A 20,204-nucleotide genomic window follows, 5' to 3' on the forward strand; every position below is an offset into this window, starting at 1 on the left:
AATATTCAGCAGTCATTCAGTTAACCCTGTCTGTTCAGACTATGCAAATAAAGAGTGTTGGAGGTGGGTGCCTATGGGCCTCAGAACACAGAGATTAAGTTTATGAAAGACATTTTTATACATCAATGCTTAAATAATTTGTAAGCCCATGAGTAAGACGGTTATGAGGGAATATACCCCCATATCTCATAGGGAAAGCTCTTTGAATTACTTTCTCCAATAGCTCTGCCTCTTTGGTGGTAAGGGTACACATTAGTTCCCATTACTGCTCACAAGGAATCTATTATATATTTATTTTGTGGGAAAGTTAAGTCTAGCATCCAATGTACTTGCCAATTGACCTGAGAGTGGTATGCTCTATTAGGTTGATGTTTTCAGTAGCTTTCAATTGGTACGTACCCCTGATCTGTGAGAGAGTGATATTAAGCCTTATGGGAAGCTTAATTACTTCTTTTCACGGGCCCCAGAGTGACTGTAAATCCACCAGAAGTCTACCTCTAGGTTTGGCACTGCCAACAATCCACTAATATTTGAAAATATAAACACTTCCAAAAGAAAAATACATCCAACAAATTCATACTGAAGTGTGAGTAACATCTGAATTTAGCTTTCTTTTTGATTAGAGGGATAGAGAGGCTTGGTTGGGGAGGCATGAGCTTTAAAGAGAGGGGGAGTGGGACTCCAAAGAGAGACATTATCTCCTCCACATGCTTGTCAAAGCATGTTTACATACAGATGATTTGGGGCTGTGCAAGGGCTAAGAGGAGACTTCAGAATTTCAGGCCCTGCCATTATCACAAGGAATTCTGTCAAGCCCCTCTGCCTCCCAGATTCAATCCCACTTGTCTGGTTGTCCCTTGATTACTGGTTACCTCATTCAGTCTACCTCACTGGAACTTCTAGTCATTCGTTCCCATAGGGTCCTCACTCAGGGAACTCTGAACTTTGGAGAACCCTCCTTTTGTATTTTCCAACCAACACCCTACCACACTACCATCATTCACATACAAACACACACTCACACACACACACACACACACACACACACACTTCTTCACCTATACAGTCTTTCCCGACGAAGAGCTGGAAGCCCATGCCCCCTTGGACTGGTGTCAATTTCTTTCTGGCCTGGTGATTGTATGTTTGAACTGCCTCTTGCCTCTTGTTAGGATCTCCTGGATCTGAAGATAAAGAAATATCCTTGAGAGCATGCACAGCATTTCTCTAGGGAAGACTTCCAGTCCTGCAGTGGGTTCAGTAACTGTTGAGCAAGAAGAACATTGAAGGTGAAGTTAGGAAGCCCAGAGACAGGCCGGGCTCTGCATCTATTTCATTCTGAGACTTTAGACAAGTTAAATCTCTCTGCGCCTCAGCTTCCCCAATTGTAACATGAGCACTGTTAGCCTTGATATTTGTATCTTTTCTGATCTTTAAAAATCAAACTATAATATACATACAATAACAAGTATAACAATGACAGCTACTATTTCTTAATCATTTGCTCTTCCAGGCACTGTACTAAGCACTTAGTGCAGATTATTTCATTTGGCATTTACAATCACTCAGGTAGGTATTGATATTATTGTGTTATTGTACTTACTCTTGTGTCTCTTTTGTCACTCTATTCCCTCTTATGCTGTTATTCTTTTTCTTTGTAGAACTCACTTGGCATGTTGCATATTTACTGGTTTATTTGTTTGTTGTCTGTCTTCCACTCTAGAATGTAAACACTATGAAGGCATGTTCACTGCTATACCCCCAGTGCCTAGAACAGTGACTAACATAAAATAGATACTCAGTAAATGTTTTTTGATGAAGGAATTGCATAAATCACCATTTTACAAATGAGACTGAGGCCCAGAATAGTGAAATCACTTACCTGTATAGAGCTACCTAGACAAGATCCAAATTGTTAAGCACAGTGTGCATGTACACCTTGGGTTTGGCTGAGCTGGAAGGAAGCAGTGGTGCAAAAAGGAAATCCACACAAATCCTGCTCAAGAACATGCATACACACAAACCCATAAACCCACAAATATCATATATAAACATAGATGCATAGGTACATATGGACACATAGTTATACATATGTGTATATAATGACCATAGGCATAAAATATTAGCACATTGACACACAACACATGAAATATACATGCAGAGATACACAGCACACAGACACACAAAAGAGTCATACAGACATGCAAATATACACAGACATGCACTTGGACACAAAAACAAGGATTGAAACACAGATCCATTTATCCAAGCAGAACACAAGCAGACAGTACATGCATATAAGCATGTAAACACACAGATACACACATATAAACATTAACCCAAAGAAACATTTAAAAAGAGGGAGATGTATTTAAAAGTAAACTAACAATAACAGGCCTCACATACTAAGGGATAAGGGAATGACAGAAACTTATTTGTACAATGGGAATACAGAGGTGGTAACAAATCCCATGGACTTCATTGGTCTAAGAAAACTTCTGAGAGGAGCTGGAATGTGGGCTGGGACCTGAGATTTGGTTAACACTGTCCAGGCAAAGAGAATGGGGAAAGAATTCCAGATAAGATAGGTAATGAACAAATGCATATTATTTACCTTCAATGTTCCTGACACTGTTCTAGGTACTGGGGATACAGTACTGAACTAAACAGACATGGAGCTTATTTTTCTAGTGGAAAGTATCTATTAAACAAACAACCAAACAAATAAATATGGAAATGAAACGTTATATTATATATGATATGGCTCAGCCACGAAGTCTCATCATCATAAACACTGAATCTTACTCTTACCAATAAAATTATCTATGAATGTATTGAGATAATGGGAAGACAAGAAATATGCATGAGTTTATGTGTGCAGGACTGGGGTGAATGGATACAGGGGAACCAATGAGAGCTAGATTCTCATCTTCTATAGAAGATAGAAGAAGGAGTAGCAATATAAGCGTGTTATTTAGAGTTATGGAGTCAAAGCTCCCCAAAATCAGTTAAAAGCGTTGATAATATTTGTCTCTGAGGAGGGAAAAATGTTTTAACAAGCATCATAGAACTATTTGATTGTTTTGATTACATGCATGTTTAAGTAGAACATACGTGTGTTGTATATACTGCATCAGGCGGTGATGAGTACCATGAAGTTAAAATGAAACAGTGCTGTGGGACAGTGAGTATGGTAGGAAGAATACTGGACCCCGCAAAATTTCTATATGCTAATTCCCAAATTTTGTAACTATGTTAGTTTACATGGCAAAGGAGGATTAAATTTGCAGATGGAATTAATGTTGCTAGTTAACTGACTTTAACATAGAGATTATTTTGGATTATCCAGGTGATGTCAGTGTAATCACAAGGGTCCTTAAAAGTGGAAGAGAGGGAGGCAGAAGAGTCAGAGTTACAGGAAAATGTTACTATGAAAAAAAGGTGCAGATAGGTGCAACATTGCTGGCTTTGAAGATGGAGGAGGAGAGCCATGAGCCAATGAATGTGGGTGGTCTCTAGAAGCTGAGAAGGACAAAGAAATGGATTATTCCCTTTCAAAGCCTCCAAAAAGGAATGCAGCTCTGTTCACATCTTGATTTTAGTTCAGGAATATCCCTGGCAGACTTCTGACCTCTAGAACTGTGAGATAGTAAATTTGTGGTGTTTTAAGCTACTAAAATCATGATAATTTGTTATGGCAGTGATAGAAAATTAAACAGAGAGTAATAAGGTGGCATGTACTCTTGGAGGAAGTAACATTTGAATAGAGACTTGAATGAAGTGAAAGAGCAGGTTTGGCCGATATCTGGGAAAGATAATTCCAGGAAAGGAGGACTGCAAGTGGAAAGATCCTGAGGAGGGAGCATACCTGGCATTTTCAAGTATGTGTGGTTGGAGTACAGTGAGTGAAGGGGAGAATTGTTAGAGGATGTAATGGGAAAGGGGATGGTTGAGGGGGAGTATATCATGCAGGGTTTTGAGGGTCATTTAAAGAATTTTAGCTTTTACTCTGAGATAAGGAATGATTGGTGGGATCTGAACATGGGAATGATGTGATCTGTATTGTGTTTTAAAATCATTTCCCTGACTTCTCTATGGTAGACCCTAGAGGGGCAAGGGTAGAAGCAGGGAGACCAATCTGGATGCTTTTGTCACAAATGAGTAAATGTACAATGGTGGCACTTTAATCAGAGTAGAAAGAGTAGATGCCAGAGACTGAGGAAAGAAAAGTGGCTAGGACTTGACAATGTGTCAGAGTGAATAATGGCTAAGTGTAAGGTGCAGATATTGATCATGTGGTAGATCTGGATGACCTGGGCAACAATAAGGCCACAAATAAAACTCAACAAATTCTGGACGGGGAATTGTGGTTTTTATGAGAAAACAGTTTGGAACCAGCTTTATGGGAATAGAAGTGATGGGACTTCTGCACTGAGATGTCCTCGTAGGGAGAATATGATAGGACTGGAAGTCAGAAGAGAGGTCATGGCTAGAGGGAGATCTTTGAAAATCATTTAGAAAGAGATGATGGTGAAGCCACGGGAGCTTGCCATACCTCTGAGGAGAGTAGAGAAAAGGAGCAGAGAGTCAAGGATGGAGAACCAAGAGTTCCTAGAGGACACCCAACTCCCTCCTTTGCCACTAATTCCAGACCCATACTTAGAATCATTAAAGGTCAGAGCCTAGAGAACCCTTTGAGGTCACCATGGATTGTACATTGCCTCAATTGTACAGGTGGGAAAAACTGAAGCCTAGAGAGAGAATAGAATTTGTTCAAGTCTACACAGTGAAGGTCAGTGTTAGAGGAAGGACTGGAATTCAGACTACTTTTATTTATTTATTTACTTATTTTTTCCACATCTTTATTGGAGTATATTTGCTTAACAATTGTGTCTTAGTTTCTGCTGTATAACAAAGTGAATCACTATACATATACATTTATCCCCATTTCTCCTCCCTCTTGCGTCTCCCTCCCACCCTCCATATCCCACCCCTCTAGGTGGACACAAAGCACAGAGCTGATCTCCCTGTGCTATGCGGCTGCTTCCCACTAGCTATCTATTTTACGTTTGGTAGTGTATATATATCCATGCCACTCTCTCACTTCTTCCCAGCTTACCCTTCTCCCTCCCCATATCCTCAAGTCCATTCTCTACATCTGTGTCTTTATTCCTGTCTTGACGCTAGGTTCTTCAGAACCTTTTTTTTTAAAAATGCCATATATATGTGTTAGCATACAGTAATTGTTTTTCTCTTTCTGACTTACTTCACTCTGTATGACAGTTTCTAGGTCCATCCACCTCACTGCAAATAACTCAATTTCGTTTCTTTTATGGCTAATATTCCATTGTATATATGTACCACATCTTCTTTATCCATTCATCTGTTAATAGACACTTAGGTTGCTTCCATGTCCTGGCTATTGTAAATTGTACTGCAATGAATATTGTGGTACATGACTCTTTTTGAATTATGGTTTTCTCAGGATATATGCCCAGTAGTGGGATTGCTGGGTCATATGGCAGTTCTATTTTTAGTTCTTTAAGGTACCTCCATACTGTTCTCCAGAGTGGCTGTATCCATTTACATTCCCACGAACAGTGCAAGAGGGTTCCCTTTTCTCCACAACCTCTCCAACATTTATTGTTTGTAGATGTTTTGATGATGGCCATTCTGACCAGTGTGAGGAGATATCTCATTGTAGTTTTGACTTGCATTTCTCTAATGATTAGTGATGTTGAGCATCCTTTCATGTGTTTGTTGGCAATCTGTATATCTTATTTGGAGAAATGTGTATTTAGGTCTTTGGTCCATTTTTGGATTGGGTTGTTTGTTTTTATAATACTGAGCTTCATAAGCTGCTTGTATACTGTGGAGATTAATCCTTTGCCAGTTGTTTCATTTGCAAATATTTTCTTCCATTCTGAGTGTTGTCTTTGCATCTTGTTTATGGTTTCCTTTAATGTGCAAAAGCTTTTAAGTTTCATTAGGTCCCATTTGTTTATTTTTGTTGTTATTTCCATTTCTCTAGGAGGTGGGTCAAAAAGGATCTTGCTATGATTTATGTCATTGAGTGTTCTGCCTATGTTTTCCTCTAAGAGTTTTATAGTGCCTGGCCTTACATTTAGGTCTTTAATCCATTTTGAGTTTATTTCTGTGTATGGTGTCAGGGAGTGTTCTAATTTCATTCTTTTACATGTAGCTGTCTGGTTTTCCCAGCACCACTTATTGAAGAGGCTGTCTTTTCTCCATTGTATATTCTTACCTCCTTTATCAAAGATAAGGTGACCATATGTGCGTGGGTATATCTCTGGGCTTTCTATCCAGTTCCATTGATCTATATTTCTGTTTTTGTGCCTATACTATACTGTCTTGATTACTGTAGCTTTGTTGTGTAGTCTGAAGTCAGGGAGCCTGATTCCTCCAGCTCCATTTCTCTTTCTCAAGATTGCTTTGGCTATTCGGGGTCATTTGTGTTTCCATACAAATTGTGAAATTTTTTGTTCTAGTTCTGTGAAAAATGCCATTGGTAGTTTGATAGGGATTGCATTGAATCTGTAGATTGCTTTGGGTAGTATAGTCATTTTCAAAATATTGATTCTCCCTATCAAAGAACATCGTATATCTCTCCATCTGTTTGTATCATCTTTCATTACTTTCATCAGTGTCTTATAGTTTTCTGCATACAGGTCTTTTGTCTCCCTAGGTAGGTTTACTTGTAGGTATTTTATTCTTTTTGTTGCAATGGTAAATGGGAGTGTTTATTTAATTTCTCTTTCAGATTTTTCATCATTAGTGTATAGGAATGCAAGAGATTTCTGTGCATTAATTTTGTATCCTGCTACTTTACCAAATTCATTGATTAGCTCTAGGAGTTTTCTGGTAGCATCCTTAGGATTCTCTATGTATAGTATCATGTCATCTGCAAACAGTGACAGTTTTAATTCTTCTTTTCCGATTTGGATTCATTTATTTCTTTTTCTTCTCTGACTGCTGTAGCTATAACTTCCAAAACTATGTTGAATAATAGTGGTGAGAGTGGGCAACCTTGTCTTGTTCCTGATCTTAGTGGAAATGGTTTCAGTTTTTCACCTTTGAGAACAATGCTGGCTGTGGGTTTGTCATATATGGCCTTTATTATGTTGAGGTAAGTTCCCTGTATGCCTACTTTCTGGAGGGTTTTTATCATAAATGGGTGTTGAATTTTGTCAAAAGCTTTTTCTGCATCTATTGAGATGATCATATATATTTGTTTGACAATACAAGAAATTAGGAGTTTTATTGGGAATGTGTGTGATGTACAGTGGAAGCACAAGAGACCAAGACGAAACCTGTAAGTCAGGAAGATGAAACCCAATTTTATCTAAGGGAACCAGTCCTAAGCTTTCAAATTAGTAAATTTCCAGGCCCACAAGGCTTTTCCATTTCTTCCAGAATCCCCATCCCAGTCTGGACTGGCAGGTCTCCTCTACACCCTAGAATATGCACTGTGTACCATAGCCTGGCAGGCTATGCAGTGCTTCTCATCTGGGGGCAATTTGCCCTCCAAGGACATTTGGCAGTGTCTGGAGCATTTGTGGTTGTCACAATGTGGGAGGTGGGTAATGAGGAGAGGGCACTGGCATCTAGTGGGTAGAAACCAGGGGTGCTGCTAAACATCCTATAATGCACAGGACAGCACCCACAACAAAAAAATTATCTGGTCCAACATGTCAATAATGTCAAGGTTAAGGAACCCTGGACAATGGTGATGTCTTCATATTTTATTCTGAGTGAGATGCAAACACAAGCACCTTCACCATTTCTGCCTTAATTCAGAACCACCTTCCTTCATCCATCCATCATATCTAATTACAATGTGCGACCAACCAACCCTTCCAAAGGATAATCTTGCTGCCTATTCTACCATTTACATTGTCACCTTGGCCTTTGGGGCTTGATGTTGGGTACCATTTTCTAAGACAGGACCCTGGCTATTTCCAGTTCAACCCCCAAATCCTCTAAACTTGGGGCTGCACTCCTGAAACATGTTCCCACTGGGCCCATCCCATTTCCACAAATATGCCTCCCGACTACCTCTGCTCCCAAACTTGGTCTCCTGCCTCCACCCTATATTCAGCTAGAAGTGTGGACACATAATTAAAACTACCACTCTCCAAGTCTCTCACCAGAATCCCTCCCTCCCAAAGGTCACATCCTTCAGCACTACATCTCACTTGGGCACAAACACAGGTGGTCCTAACACACAGAAAAAGGTTGGGTGAATGGGTGTCACCCATATTTGCCAGCACATGGCTGGCTCAGGGTATTGACCCAAGGATATGCCTGCACCCAAAAGTTTTGAGTCATTTCCAGTGTCTTACTTTCATTTTTATTTTTTCTCATTGTATAGCACAGGGAACTATATTCAATATCTTGCAATAAAACATAATGGAAAAGAATATGAAAAAGAATATATATATATATATATATATATATATATATATATATATATATATATATATATATATATATATATATATGTATGTGTGTATAACTGAATCATTTTGCTGTACACCAGAAACTAACACATTATAAATCAACTATATTTAAATTAAAATATATATTATATATACACATATAGTTCACTGATTATTGACAAAGGGGCAAAAGCAATACAATGGAGCAAAGATAGGCCCCTCAACAAATGCCGCTGAAACAACTAGACATCCACATGCAACAACATGAATCCAGATACAGACTTTATACCCATCACAAAAAAAAAACTCAAAATGTATCACAGACCCAAATGTAAAACACAAAACTATAAAACTCCTAGAAGATAACATAGGAGAAAATCTAGATGACCATGGATTTGGCAATGACTTTTTTTCTTTTTTTTGGGGGGGGGTCTAGGAAATTTTTTTTTTTAATTTTTAAATTTTACTTTATTTTTTATACAGCAGTTTCTTATTAGTCATCAATTTTATACACAACAGTGTATACATGTCAATACCAATCACCCAGTTCACCACACCACCACCCCCACTCCCCTGCCGCTTTCCCCCCTTGGTGTCCAAACGTTTGTTCTCTACATCTGTGTCTCAATTTCTGCCCTGCAAACAGGTTCATCTGTACCATTTTTCTAGATTCCAATTATATGCGTTAATATACGATATTTGTTTTTCTCGTTCTGACTTATTTCACTCTGTATGACAGTCTCTAGGTCCATCCACATTTCAACAAATGACCCAATTTCGTTCCTTTTAATGGCTGAGTAATATTCCTTTGCATATATGTACCACATCTTCTTTATCCATTCATCTGTCAATGAACATTTAGGTTGCTTCCATGACCTGCCTATCGTAACTAGTGCTGCAATGAACATTGGGGTCCAGGTGTCTTTTTGAATTATGATTTTCTCTAGGTATATGCCCAGTAGTGGGAATGCTGGATTATATGGTAATTCTATTTTTAGTTTTTTAAGGAACCTCCATACTGTTCTCCATAGTGACTCTATCAATTCACATTCCCACCAACAGTGCAAGAGGGTTCCCGTTTCTCCACACCCTCTCCAGCATCTGTTGTTTGTAGATTTTCTGATGATGCTCATTCTAACTGGTGTGAGGTGATACCACATTGTAGTTTTGATTTGCATTTCTCTAATAATTAGTGATGTTGAACAGCTTTTCATGTGCTTCTTGGCCATCTGTATGTCTTCTTTGGAGAAATGTCTATTTAGGTCTTCTGTCCATTTTTGGATTGGGTTGTTTGTTTTTTTTAATACTGAGCTGCATGAGCTCTTTATATATTTTGGAGATTAATCTTTTGTCCGTTGGTTCGTTTGCAAATATTTTCTCCCATTCTGAGGGTTGTCTTCTTGTCTTGTTTAAGGTTTCCTTTGCTGTGCAAAAGCTTTGAAGTTTCATTAGGTCCCATTTGTTTATTTTTGGTTTTATTTCCATTACTCTAGGAGGGGGATCAAAAAAGATCTTGCTGTGATTTATGTCAGTGAGTGTTCTTGTATGTTTTCCTCTAAGAGTTCTATAGTGTTCGGTCTTACGTTTAGGTCTCTGATCCCTCTTGAGTCCATTTTTCTGTATGGTGTTAGGGAGTGTTCTAATGTCATTCTTTCACATGTAGTTGTCCAGTTCTCCGAGCACCACCTATTGAAGAGACTGTCATTTCTCCATTGTATATCCTTGCCTCCTCTGTCATGGATTAGTTGACCATAGGTGCGTGGGTTTATCTCTGGGCTTTCTATCTTGTTCCATTGATCTATGTTTCTGTTTTTGTGACAGTACCAAATTGTCTTCATTACTGTAGCATTGTAGTATAGTCTGAAGTCAGGGAATCTGATTCCTCCAGCTCCGCTTTTTCCCCTCAAGACTGCTTTGGCTACTCGGGGTCTTCTGTGTCTCCATACAAATTTTAAGATTTTTTTTTCTAGTTCTGTAAAAAATGCCATTGGTAATTTGATATGGATTGCAATGAATCTGTAGATTGCTTTGGGTAGTATACACATTTTCACAATATTGACTCTTCCAATCCAAGAACATGGTATATCTCTCCATCTGTTGGTATCATCTTTAATTTCTTTCATCAGTGTCTTATAGTTTTCTGCATACAGGTCTTTTGTCTCCCTAGGTAGGTTTATTCCTAGATATTTTATTCTTTTTGTTGCAATGGTAAATGGGAGTGTTTATTTAATTTCTCTTTCAGATTCTTCATCATTAGTATATAGGAATGCAAGAGATTTCTGCATTAATTTTATATCCTGCAACTTTACCAAATCCATTGATTAGTGCTAGCAGTTTTCTCGTGGCATCTTTAGGATTCTCTATGTATAGTATCATGTCATCTGCAAACAGTGACAGTTTTACTTCTTCTTCTCCAATTTGTATTCCTTTTATTTCTTTTTCTACTCTTATTGCTGTGGCAAGGACTTCCAAAACTCTGTTGAATAATAGGGATGAGAGTGGACATCCTTGCCTTTTTCTTGATCTTAGAGGAAATGCTTTCAGTTTTTCACCATTGAGAATGATGTTGGCTGTGGGTTTGTCATACATGGCCTTTATTATGTTGAGGTAGGTTCCCTCTATGCCCACTCTCTGGAGATTTATTATCATAAATGGGTGTTCAATAGTGTCAAATACTTTTTCTGCATCTATTTAGTTGATCATATGGTTTTTATTCCTCAATTTGTTAATATGGTATATTACATTGATTGATTTGCATATATTAAAGTATCCTTGCATCTCTGAGATAAATCCCACTTGATCATGGTGTATGATCCTTTTAATGTGTTGTGTTTCCTAGTATTTTGTTGAGAATTTTTGCATCTATATTCAACAGTGATATTGGTCTGTAATTTCCTTTTTTTGTAGTATCTTTGTCTGGTTTTGGTATCGGTGTGATGGTGGTCTCATAGAATGAGTTTGGGAGTGTTCCTTCGTCTGCAAGTTTTTGGAAGATTTTGAGAGGGATGGGTGTTACCTCTTCTCTAAATGTTTTATAGAATTTTCCTGTGAAGCCATCTGGTCCTGGATTATTGTTTGTTGGAAGATTTTAAATCACAGTCTCAATTTCATTACTTGTGATTGGTCTGTTCATATTTTGTATTTCTTCCTGGTTCAGACTTGGAAGGTTATACCTTTCTAAGAATTTGTCCATTTCTTCCAGGTTGTCCATTTTATTCGCATAGAGTTGCTTTTGGTAGTCTTTTAGGATGCTTTGTATTTCTGCAGTGTCTATTGTAACTTCTCCTTTTTCATTTCTAATTTTATTGATTTGAGTCCTCTCCCTCTTTTTCTTGATGAGTCTGGCTAATGTTTTATCAATTTTGTTTATCTTCTTAAAGAACCAGCTTTTAGTTTTATTGATCTTTGCTATTGTTTTCTTTGTTTCTATTTCATTTATTTCTGCTCTGATCTTTATGAATTCTTTCCTTCTGCTAACTTTGTGTTTTGTTTGTTTTTCTTTCTCTACTTCCTTTAGGTATAAGGTTAGATTGTTCGTTTGAGATTTTTCTTGTTTCTTGAGTTAGGCTTGCATAGCTATAAACTTCCCTCTTAGAACTGCTTTTGCTGCATCCTAAAAGTTTTGGATCATCGTGTTTTCATTGTCATTTGTCTCTAGGTATTTTTTGATTTCCTTTTTGATTTCTTCAGTGATCTCTTGGTTATTTAGTAACGTATTGTTTAGCCTCCATGTGTTTGTGTTTTTTACATTTTTTTCCCTTTAATTCATTCCTAATCTCATAGCGTTGTGGTCAGAGAAGATGTTTGCTATTATTTCAATTTTCTTAAATTTACTGAGGCTTGATTTGTGACCCAAGATATGATCTATCCTGGAGAATGTTCCATGCGCACTTGAGAGGCAAGTGTAATCTGCTGTTTTTGGATGGAATGTCCTATAAATATCAATTAAACGTAACTGCTCTATTGTGTCATTTAAAACTTCTCTTTCCTTATTTATTTTCATTTTGGATGATCTGTACACTGGTGTAAGTGAGGTGTTAAAGTCCCCCAGTATTATTGTGTTACTGTCGATGTCCTCTTTTATAGCTGTTAGCAGTTTCCTTATGTATTGAGGTGCTCCTATGTTGGGTGTATATATATTTATAATTGTTATATCTTCTTCTTGGATTAATCCCTTTATCATTATGTAGTGTCCTTACTTGTCTCTTGTAACATTCTTTATTTTAAAGTCTATTTTATCTGATATGAGTATTGCTACTCCAGCTTTCTTTTGATTTTCATTTGCATGGAATATCTTTTTCCATTCCCTCACTTTCAGTCGGTATGTGTCCCTAGGGCTGAAGTGGGTCTCTTGTAGATAGCATATATACTGCTGTTGTTTTTGTATCCATTCAGCAAGCCTGTGTCTTTTGCTTGAAACTTTTAATCCATTCACGTGTAAGGTAATTAACGATATGTATGTTCCTATTACCAATTTCTTAATTGTTTTGTGTTTGTTTGTGTGTCCTTGTCTTGTGTTTCCCACTTAGAGAAGTTCCTTTAGCATTTGTTGTAGAGCTGGTTTGGTGCTGCTGAAGTCTCTTAGCTTTTGCTTGTCTGTAAAGCTTTAGATTTCTCCATGGAATCTGAATGAGATCCTTGCCGTGTAGAGTAGTCTTTGTTGTAGGTTCTTCCCTTTCAGCACTTTCAGTATATCATGCCACTCCCTTCTGGCTTGTAGAGTTTCTGCTGAGAAATCAGCTGTTAACTTATGGGAGTTCCCTTGTATGTTATTTGTCGTCTTTCCCTTGTTGTTTTAAATAATTTTTCTTTGTCTTCAATATTTGCCAATTTGATTACTATGTGTCTCGGCGTGTTTCTCCTTGGGCTTATCCTGTATGGGACTCTCTGCACTTCCTGGGCTTGGGTAGCTATTTCCTTTCCCATGTTAGGGAAGTTTTTGACTCTAACCTCTTCAAATATTTTCTCGTGTCCTTTCTCTCTCTCTTCTCCTTATGGGACTCCTATAATGCGAATGTTGTTGTGTTTAATGTTGTCCCAGAAGTCTTTTAGGCTGTCTTAATTTCTTTTTATTCTTTTTTCTTTATTCTGTTCTGCAGCAGTGAATTCCACCATTCTGTCTTCCAGGTCACTTATCAGCTCTTCTACCTCAGTTATTCTGCTATTGATTCCTTCCACTGTCGTTTTCATTTCAGTTATTGTATTGTTCATCTCTGTTTGTTTGTTTTTTAATTCTTCTAGGTCTTTATTAAACTTTTCTTGATTCTTCTCGATATTTGCCTCCATTCTTTTTTCGAGGTCCTGGATCATCTTCACTCTCATTATTCTGAATTCTTTTTCTGGAAGGTTGCCTATCTCCACTTCATTTAGTTGTTTTTCTGGGGTTTTATCTTGTCCCTTCATCTGGTACATAGCCCTCTGCCTTTTCATCTTGCCTGTCTTTCTGTGAATGTGGTTTTTGTTCCACAGGCTGCAGGATTGTAGTTCTTCTTGCTTCTGCAGTCTGCCATCTAGTGAATGAGGCTATCTAAGGGGCTTGAGCAAGTTTCCTGATGGGAGGGACTGGAGGTGGGTGGAGCTGGGTGTTGCTCCGGTGTGCAGAGCTCAGTAAACCTTTAATCTGCTTGTCTGCTGATGGGTCGGGCTGGGTTCCCTCCCTGTTGGTTGTTTGGCCTGAGGTAACGCAACACTGGAGTCTACCCAGGCTCTTTGTTGGGGCTAATGGCGGACTCTGGGAGGGCTCACGCCAAGGTGTACTTCCCTGAACTTCTGCTGCCAGTGTCCTTGTCCCCATGGTGAGCCACAGCCAGTCCCACCTCTGCAGAAGACCCTCCAACACTAGCAGGTATGTCTGGTTAAGTCTCCCATTGGGTCACTGCTCTTTCCCCTGGCTCCTGATGTGCACACTACTTTGTGTGTGTCCTCCAAGAGTGGAGTCTGTTTCCCCCAGTCATCTCAGAGTCCTGCAATCAAATCACACTAGCCTTCAAAGTCTGATTATCTAGGAATTCCTCCTCCCGTTGCCAGACCCCCAGGTTGGAAAGCCTGAAGTGCGGATCAGAACCTTCACTCCAGTGGGTGGACTTCTGTGGTATAAGTGTTCTCCAGTTTGTGGGTCACACACCCAGCGTTTATGGGATTTGATTTTATTGTCATTGGACCCCTCCCACCGTCTCATTCTGGCTTCTCCTTTGTCTTTGGGTGTGGTGTATCTTTTTCGGTGAATTCCAGTGTTTTCCTGTCCATGACTGCTCAGCAGTTAGTTGTGTTTCTGGTGTTCATGCAAAAGCAAGTGAGAGCATGTCCTTCTACTCCGCCATCTTCGTTCAGGGCTTTGATCATATGGTTTATATCCTTCAGTTTGTTAATATGGTGTATCAAATTGATTGATTTGTGTATATTGAAGAATCCTCGCATTCCTGGGATAAACCCCACTTGATCATGGTGTATGATCCCTTTAATGTGCTGTTGGATCCTATTTGTTAGTATTTTGTTGAGGATATTTGCATCTATGTTCATCAGTGATATTGTCCTGTAGTTTTCTTTTTTTGTGGCATCTTTGTCTGGTTTTGGTATCAGGGTGATGGTGGCCTTGTAGAATGAGATTGGGAGTGTTTCTCCCTCTGCTATATTTTGGAGGAGTTTGAGAAGAATGGGCGTTGTCTCTTTTCTAAATGTTTGATAGAATTCGCCTGTGATGCCATTTGGTCCAGGAATTTTGTTTGTTGGAATTTTTTAAATCAGAGTTTCAATTTCAGGGCTTATGATTGGTCTGTTCATATTTTCTATTTGTTCCTGATTCAGTCTCAGAGGGTTGTGCTTTTCTAAGAATTTGTCCATTTCTTCCAAGTTGTCCATTTTATTGGTATATAGTTCCTTGTAGTAATCTGTCATGATCATTTGTATTTCTGCAGTGTCAGTTGTTACTTCTCCTTTTTCATTTCTAATTCTATTGATTTGAGTCTTCTCCCTTTTTTTCTTGATGAATCTGACTAATGGTTTATCAATTATGTTTATCTTCTCAAAGAACCAGCTTTTAGTTTTATTGATCTTTGCTATGATTTCCTTCATTTCTTTTTCATTTATTTCTGATCTGATCTTTATGATTTCTTTCCTTGTGCTAAGTTGGGGTTTTTTAGTTCTTCTTTCTCTAATTGCTTTTGTTGTAAAGTTAGGTTGTTTATTTGAGGCGTTTCTTGTTTCTTGAGGTACGATTGTCTTGGTATAAACTTCCCTCTTAAAACTGCTTTTGTTGAATCCCATAGGTTTTGGTGCATCGTGTTTTCATTGTCATTTGTTTCCAGGTATTTTTTGATTTCCTCTTTGATTTCCTCAGTGATCTCTTGGTTATTTTGTAGTGCATTGTTTAGCATCCATTTGTTTGTATTTTTTACAGATTTTTTCCTCTAATTGATATCTAGTGTCATAGCATTGTGTTTGCAAAAGATACTTGATACGATTTCAATTTTCTTCAATTCCCAAGTCTTTATTTGTAACCCAAGATATGATCTATCCTGGAGAAGGTTCCATGAGCACTTGAGAAGAAAGTGTTGTTTTTGGATGGAATGTCCTATAAATATCAGTTAAGTCTATCTTGTTTAATGTGTCTTTAAAGCTTGTGTTGTCTTATTTATTTTCATTTTGGATTATCTGTCCATAGGTGATAGTGGGCTGTTAAAGTATCCTACTATATTTGTTTTACTGTCAATTTCCCCCTTTATGGTTGTTAGCATTTGCCTTATATATTGAGGTGCTCCTATGTTGAGTGCATATATATTTACTATTTTTATAACTTCTTCTTGGATTGTTCTTTTGATCATTATGTAGTGTCCTTCTTTGTCTCTTGTAATAGTCTTTATTTTAAAATCCATTTTGTCTGTTATTACAATTGCTACACCAAGTTTCTTTTGATTTCCATTTTCATGGAATATCTTTTTCCATCCCCTCACTTTCAGTCTGTATGTGTCCCTAGGTCTGTAGTCGGTCTCTTGTAGACAGCATATATAACTGGTCTTGTTTTTGTATCCATTCAGCCAGTCTATGTCTCTTGGTTGGAGCATTTTATCTGTTTACATTTAAGGTAGTTTTTGATATGTATGTTCCTATTCCTATTTTCTTAATTGTTTTGGGTTTGTTGTTGTAGGTCTTTTCCTTCTCTTGTGTTTCCTGCCTAGAGAATTTCCTTTAGCATTTGTGGCAAATCTAGTTTGGTGGTGCTGAATTCTCTTAGCTTTTGCTGTCTGTAATGGTTTTAATTTCTCCATCGAATCTGAATGAGATCCTTCCTGGGTAGAGTAATCTTGGCTGTAGTTTTTCCCTTTCATTGCTTTAAATATGCCCTGCCCCTCCCTTCTGGCTTTCAGAGTTTCTGCTGAAGGATCAGCTGTTAACCTTATGCGGATTCCCTTGTGTCTTATTTGTTGTTTTTCCCTTGTTGCTTTTAATATTTTTCCTTTGTACTTAATTTTTTATTGTTTGATTAATATGTGTCTTGACGTGTTTCTCCTTGGATTTATCTTGTTTGGGACTCTCTTTGCTTCCTGGACTTGATTGACTATTTCCTTTCCCGTATTAAGGAAATTTTTGACTATAATCTGTTCAAATATTTTCTCAATCCCTTTCTTTTTCTCTTCTTCTTCTGGGGCCCCTATAATTCAAATGTTGGTGCATTTAATGTTGTCCCAGAGGTCTCTGAGACTGTCCTCAATTCTTTTCATTCTTTTTTTCTTTATTTTGCTCTGCAGTAATTTCCACTATTTTATCTAACAGGTCACTTATCCATTCTTCTGCTTAAGTTATTCTGCTATTGATTCATAGTCGATAATATTTAATTTCATTTATTGTGTGGTTCATCATTGTTTGGTTGCTCTTTAGTTCTTTTAGGTCCTTTTTAAACGTTTCTTGTATTTTCTCCATTCTGTTTCCAAGGTTTTGGATCATCTTAACTATCATTCGTCTGAATTCTTTTTCAGGTAGGCTACCTATTTCCCCTTTATTTGTTTGGTCTGGTGGATTTTTACCTTGCTCCTTCATCTGCTGTGTATTTCCCTGTCTTCTCATTTTGCTTAACTTACTGTGTTTTGGATGTCCTTTTCTCAGGCTGAAGGTTCGTAGTTCCTATTGTTTTTGGTGTCTGCCCCCAGTGAGTTATGTTGGCTCAGTGGGTTTTGTAGGCTTCCTGCTGTAGGGGACTGGTTCCAGTGTTCTGGTGGATGAGACTGGATCTTGTCCTTCTGGTGGGCAGGACCTCATCCAGTGATGTGATTTGGGGTGTCTTGAATTTATTTGGATGCCTTGAATTTGGATTTATTATGATTTTAGGCAGCCTCTCTTCTAATGGATGGTGTTGTGTTCCTGTCATGCTTGTTGTTTGGCATAGGGTGTCCAGCGCTGTAACTTGATTGTTGTTAAGTACATCTGGGTCTTAGTGTTGAGATGGAGATCTCTGCGAGAGCTTTCACAGTTTGATATTACATGAGACTTGGAGGTCTCTGGTGGACCCATTTCCTGTACTCATCTCTCCCACCTCAGAGGCTCAGGCCTGACACCTGGCCAGAGCACCAAAACCCTGTCAGCTAGTCAGCTTAGAAGAAATGTGAGAAGAAAAAGAAAGAAAGAAAGAAAAAAAATAAAGTAAAACAATTAAAAATATATATACTATTAAAAATAGAAAAATAAAAATGTAACAAAAAAAGAAAGAAAGAAGAGAACAACCAAACCAAAAACAGAAATCCACCAATGATAAAAAGCGCTAAAATCTATACAAAAGCAAAAAGAACAAAACTCAAAATGGAGATACAGAACCCTAGGGCAAATGGTAAAAGCAAAGGTATACAGACAAAATCACACAAAGAAGCATACACATACACACTCACAAAAATAGAAAAATAAAAAAATATATATATAAAAAAAGGAAGAGAGCAACCAAATAAATAAACAAATCTACCAATGAATAACCTCTAAATACTAAACTAAAATAAACATAAAACCAGAAACAAATTACATGCAGAAAGCAAATCCCAACCCTGCAGTTGCTCCCAAAGTCCTCCACCTAAATTTTGGGATGATTTGTTGTCTATTCAGGTATTCCACAGATGCAGGGTACATCAAGGTGATTGTGGAGATTTAATCCACTGCTCCTGAGGCTGCTGGGAGAGATTTCACTTTCCGTGCTTTGTTCGCACAGCTCCTGGGGTTCAGCTTTGGATTTGGCCCCGCCTCTGCCTGTTGGTTGGCTGAGGGCCTCTGTTCCCGCCCTCCCAGACATGAGAAGGTTAAAGGAGCAGTTGATTAGGGGGCTCTGGTAACTCTGGCCTGGGGGAGGGAGGGTTATGTAATGCAGGGCGAGCCTGCAGCGGCAGAGGCCCACGTGACATTGCAACAGCCTGAGGCGCAACAGGTGTTCTGTCGGGAAAGTTGTCCCTGGATCACAGGACCCTGGCAGTGGCGGGCTGCACAGGCTCCTGGGAGTGGAGGTGTGGATAGTGACATGTGCTTGTACACAGGCTTCTTGGTTGCTGCAGCAGCAGCCTTAGCATCTCATGCCCATCTCTGGTGTCTGTGCTGATAACTGTGGCTCATGCCCGTCTCCGGAGCTTGTTTAGGCGGTGCTCTGAATCCCCTCTCCTCACGCACCCTGAAACAATGGTCTCTTGCCTCTTAGGCAAGTCCAGACTTTTTCCCAGACTCCCTCCCAGCTAGCTACCTTCAGGCTGTGTTCACGCAGCCAACCCCAGTCCTCTCCCTGGAATCTGAACTCTGAAGCCCGAGCCTTAGCTCCCAGTCCCCACCCGGCCCAGCGGGTGAGCAAAGAAGCCTCTCAGGCTGCTGAATGCTGATCAGCACTTATCCTCTGTGCAGGAATCTCTCTGCCTTGCCCTCTGCACCCTTGTTGCTGCACTCCCCTCCGTGGCTCTGAAGATTCCCCCCCACAACCCCCCGTCTCCACCATTGAAGGGATTTCCTAGTGTGTGGAAACTTTTCCTCTTTCACAGCTCCCTCCAGTGGGGCAGGTCCCATCCCTATTCTTTTGTCTCTGCTTTTCCTTTTTTCTTTTGCCCTACCCAGGTTCGTGTGGAGTTTCTTGCTTTTGGGGAAGTCTGAGGTCTTTTGCCAGTGTTCAGTAGGTGTTCTGTAGGAGTTGTTTGACACGTAGATGTGTTTTTGATGTGTTTGTTGGAAGGAAGGTGATCTCCACGTCTTACTCCTCTGCCATCTTGAAGGTCCATCCCAGACTACTTTTAACTACATCACACTGCCCCTCATGCTGCTACATCCTCTAATTGTGAAGGTCTGCTCAATCACCCACAGAAATATACTTTGGAGAGGCCGTTTCTAGTCTGCCCAGAGTGGAACTGCTTTGTCTTTACTGAGCCCCAGTTTCTCTCTCGAAAGTATAAAGCCAACAGAAGTGATCAGTCCAGTGGAATAACAAAGAATGCACTTGAAAAATCAAGACTGGGGCTTCCCTGGTGGCACAGTGGTTAACAATCTGCCTGCCAATGCAGGGGACACGGGTTCCAGCCCTGGTCTGGGAAGATCCCACATGCCATGAAGCAACTGGGCCCGTGAGCCACAACTACTGAGCCTGCGCATCTGGAGCCTGTGCTCCACAACAAGAGACGCCGCGACAGTGAGAGGCCCGCGCACCGCGATGAGTGGCACGCACTCGCCACAACTAGAGAAAGCCCTCGTACAGAAATGAAGACCCAACACAGCCAAAAATAAATAAATAAATTAATTTAAAAA

Source organism: Eschrichtius robustus, chromosome X, assembly GCF_028021215.1.
Source record: "Eschrichtius robustus isolate mEscRob2 chromosome X, mEscRob2.pri, whole genome shotgun sequence".
NCBI lineage: Eukaryota > Metazoa > Chordata > Mammalia > Artiodactyla > Eschrichtiidae > Eschrichtius > Eschrichtius robustus.